Source organism: Mustelus asterias, chromosome 25 (genome assembly GCF_964213995.1).
Source record: "Mustelus asterias chromosome 25, sMusAst1.hap1.1, whole genome shotgun sequence".
Lineage (NCBI taxonomy): Eukaryota > Metazoa > Chordata > Chondrichthyes > Carcharhiniformes > Triakidae > Mustelus > Mustelus asterias.
This window is the reverse complement of record NC_135825.1, coordinates 52,471,554-52,475,890: the sequence shown is the minus strand read 5'-3', so window position 1 is coordinate 52,475,890 and position 4,337 is coordinate 52,471,554. Positions and strand designations below refer to the sequence as shown.

General features: G+C 46.6%; 1 non-coding gene across 1 annotated transcript; it reads left to right on the top strand.

The window, feature by feature from the left end:
• The first annotated feature begins 535 nt into the window (after positions 1 to 535).
• Positions 536 to 727, top strand: LOC144479307 (U2 spliceosomal RNA). The gene has a single exon (XR_013495501.1). It is a non-coding gene; the product is annotated as a U2 spliceosomal RNA (small nuclear RNA).
• The last annotated feature ends 3,610 nt before the right edge of the window (positions 728 to 4,337 follow it).

Genomic DNA, 4,337 nt, shown 5'->3' with positions numbered 1-4,337 from the left:
CCATCGGCCTAACAAGAGGTCATTGACATCTCTCTGTCTCTCTCTCCACAGACGCTGCCTGACGCTGAGTGTTTTCTACCATTCTCTGTTTTTGCTTCAGATTTTCAGCATCTATAATATTAACCTTCACTGTAACTTCATTGCAATGTTAACGTAAGCCTACTTGTGACTAATAAATAAACTTTACTTTGACTTTATTTTGTTTTGGAATCTGATCTTGGACATTGTGCCCGGTTGTCTAGTGAATCTAGTCGTAGCTTTGTGCCACATTGTCTCATGGTGTAGGAAGAGGAATGTGCCCAGTCATTTGGCAGCTTGAATAATGAATCCATCCCTCCCATTGTAGTCACTTGGCGTGTGTCTAATTGGTGTGATGTGCTTTTTCAGGTATGTGGCTAATTACCCGCTGGTTGTGCAATTCTGATTATCCCCACGCACATATTACTTCAGCCCATGCTATTGTCCACACTCTCTCACCTGGTCACCTTGGTACCAATGAGCCAACAACTCTCAAACATAAACAGAAAAAAAACGTGTCACTTCTCGGCCTTTAGGCTAAGATCAAGTATAATATCTGTTCTTATCAGTTTAATATCTGATACATCCCCTATCTAGGGGCCAAATATTACATTGATTTTTGGGCCAGAGCGGTGGAACAGCGACTTGCTCCTTCCACTCCAAGTGTCGACTTGGTGTTGCAATGACCTTTGGGAATGGTGTAGCCACCCCTCTTTGCAGAGTGGCACGGTGGTTAGCGATTGCGGCCTTGGGTGACTGTCTGTGTGGAGTCTGCATGTTCTCCCTGTGTCTGCGTGGGTTTCCTCTGAGTGCTCCAGCTTCCTCCCACACTAGGTTAGGGTGATTGGCCATGCAAAATTGCCCCTTAGTATCAGTGGGATTAGCAGGGTCAATACTTGGGGTTACAGGGATAGGGCCTAGCTGGGATTGTTGTTAGTGCAGGCTTGATGGGCTGAATGGCATCCTTTTGCATTGTAGGGATTCTACGATTCATATCTCCCAACATGTTCATAAAAACATCCAAATTAGGAGCCGCAGTCAGCCATTTTGCAGCTTGATCCTGCTCCCCCCGTTCAATAGGATCATGGTTGACCTGATTGTGGAACTCCACGTTCCTGCTTGTGCCCCATTACCTTAAACTCCACGTAGATTGAATTCTGTGTAACTCAGCTTTGAATATATTCAATGACCCGGTCTCCACGGCTCTCTGCGGAAGAGAATTCCACAAATTAAAAACTTTCGAGAAAAGAAATTCCTCCTCATCTCCATTTGAATGGGTGACTCCTTACTTTGAAATCGTGACGCCTCGTTCTCAATTCTTCCCTGAAGGGAAACATCCTCTCAGCCTTTACATTGTCAAGTCCCCTCCGAATCCAGAGAATCACAGAATTGTTATGCCACAGAAGGAGGCCATTTGGTCCATCGTGTCTGCACCGGCTCTCCAGATGAACATCATGACTTGGTGCCATTCCCCCGGCCTTTTCCCCGTACTCCTGCACATTGTTTCTGTTCAAATAATCATCTAATGTCCCCTTGAATGCTTCGATTGGACCCGCCTCCGCCACACTTCCAGGCAGCGCATTCCAGACCCCAACCACTCGCTGTGGGGAACAATTTTTCCTCACATCGCATTTGTTTCTTTTGCAAATCACTTTAAATCTGTGCCCTCTCGATCTCGATCCTTTTACGAGGGGGACGGTTTCTCCCTATCCCCTCTGTGCCTTAATTCCAGGAATCAGCCTTGTGAACCTTCCCTGAACTGCTTCCAGTGCAAGTATGACCTCCCTTAAAAATTCCGTGATAACAGGGTACTCCGGGATGTGGGAATCAGCACTAATTTGAAGAACTATGCTTGTATTTGTTTGAAGAAAGCTGGAGGAGGGTGGGGAATCGGTGAAGGACATGTCAAATGAAGGCTTGAAATTTCTTCCCCGCTCCCTCTCCATAACAGAGAGTGCCTGTCACGGTCTCAGTAAGTTGCCCTTGACATTGAATCACAATTATAATAAGAAGTTTAACAACACCAGGTTAAAGTCCAACAGGTTTATTTGGTAGCAAAAGCCACACAAGCTTTCGGAGCTCTAAGCCCCTTCTTCAGGTGAGACCCCGGAAGAAGGGGCTTAGAGCTCCGAAAGCTTGTGTGGCTTTTGCTACCAAATAAACCTGTTGGACTTTAACCTGGTGTTGTTAAACTTCTTACTGTGTTTACCCCAGTCCAACGCCGGCATCTCCACATCATCACAATTATAATGCAGGAAATGCTACAATTTGCCCAGTAAACAGCACTGTGATAATGACCCGATAATCTGTTTTTTTCAGGTTTTTAAAATTCATTCCTGGGACATGGGCGTCGCTGGCTGGCCCAGCATTTATTGCCCATCTCTAGTTGCCCCTTGAGAAGGTGGTGGTGAGCTGTCTTTTGAATCACTGCAGTCCCCGTGCTGTGGGTTGGCCCACAATGCCGTTAGGGAGGGAATTCCAGGATTTTGACACAGCGACTGCGAAGGAACGGCGATATAGTCAGGATGGTGAGTGGCTTGGAGGGGAACTTGCGGGTGGTGGAGTTCCCATGTATTTGCTGTCCTTGTCCTTCTAGATGGAAGTGGTTGTGGGTTTGGAAGGTGCTGTCTAAGGATCTTTGGTGAATTGCTGCAGTGCATCTTGTAGATGGTACACACTGCTGCTACTGAGCGTTGGTGGTGGAGGGAGTGGATGTTTGTGGATGTGGTGCCAATCAAGTTGGCTGCTTTGTCCTGGAAAGTGTCGAGCTTCTTGAGTGTTGTTGGAGCTGCACCCATCCAGGCAAGTGGGGAGTATTCCATCACACTCCTGACTTGTGCCTTGTACATGGCGGACAGACTTTGGGGAGTTAGTGATCTTAATGGATAATTTCAGCTAGGTCACCAGGGAAAATGGCTTTTATTCTTCCTGCCTTGGTGCCGTGGGATCTTTTATTTGCCCTGAGAAGGGCAAATTCGAAAGACAGCACTTCCTCTGACAGTATTGGGAACACTCCCTCAGTGTTGCGTTGTGAGTCTTAATCAATATTTTTGGACTCAAGCCTCTGGTGTGGGACTTTAACTCACAGCCTGCTGCCTGTATCGTGAGGTTACTAACACTGGCTACTGTCTCACACACTGTCAAGTGGGAGGACTTCGAAGGTTCAGAATTTGAAAAAAGAGGCATTTTTCATTCTTTTCAATAAAAGGAGTGCAGGAAGATTAAAGATGTTAGATTAAATAGAATTAAAGTAAAAAGAAGTTAAAGGAGTAAAATTAAAACAGCAAGATTCTGGACAATGAGAAAATAATGAGGGTAAAGAGAGGAGAGGATGAGCTAAAATAAGGTTTGTAGACTTTTTAAACCATTTATTTTTAAATATCTAACTTTATATTGATGTAAAAGAGCAGCTTCTAATATTTGAGTAATTTGTTGGCAAGTCATAGAATCATAGAATCCCTGCAGTGCAGAAGGAGGCCATTCGGCCCATCGAGTCTGCACCGACCACAATCCCAGCCAGGTCCTATTCCCTTAACCCCATGCATTTACCCTAGATAATCCCCCTGACACTAAGGGGCCAATCCACCCAACCTACACATCTTTGGACTGTGGGGGGAAACCGGAGCATCCGGAGGAAACCCACGCAGACACAGAGAGAATGTGCAGACTCCACACAGACAGTCGGTGCTACACATTGGTGAAAATGACGTAGGTAGGAAGAGCAGGGGGGTCATACGAGAGCAATTCAGGGAGATGGGTGCTAGGCTAAAAAATAAGGCCTCTCGGGTAGCAATCTCTGGACTGCTCCCAGTGCCTAGTGCTAGTGAGGCCAGGAACAGGAAGATTCTACAATTGAACACATGGCTAAAGGACTGGTGCAACAGGGAGGGTTTCAAATTCATAGATCATTGGGAAGTCTTCATGGGAGGATGGCACCTGTATGGAAAGGATGGGTTACACCTTAACTGGACGGGCACAAATATCCTGGCTTGGAGTTTTGCTAGAGTGTTTCGGCAGGATTTAAACTAGTGTGGCAGGGGGGGTGGGGATCAAAGCAGTAGGTCAGTAAGTACTGAGGCTGGGGTCGAGCTGGGGGCCAGGGTAAGGCTAGCTAAGAGGAAGAGCATTCTGGAGCAGGATGACCTGAGTGGGCCTGGAGGTCTGGAGTGCATCTGCTTCAATGCGAGGAGCGTAACGGGTAAGACAGACGAACTTAGGGCCTTAATGCTTACGCGGAATTTGGATGTGGTTGCGGTGACAGAGACATGGTTAAAAGAAGGACAGGACTGGCAGCTGAATATTCCGGGGTATAAGTGTTT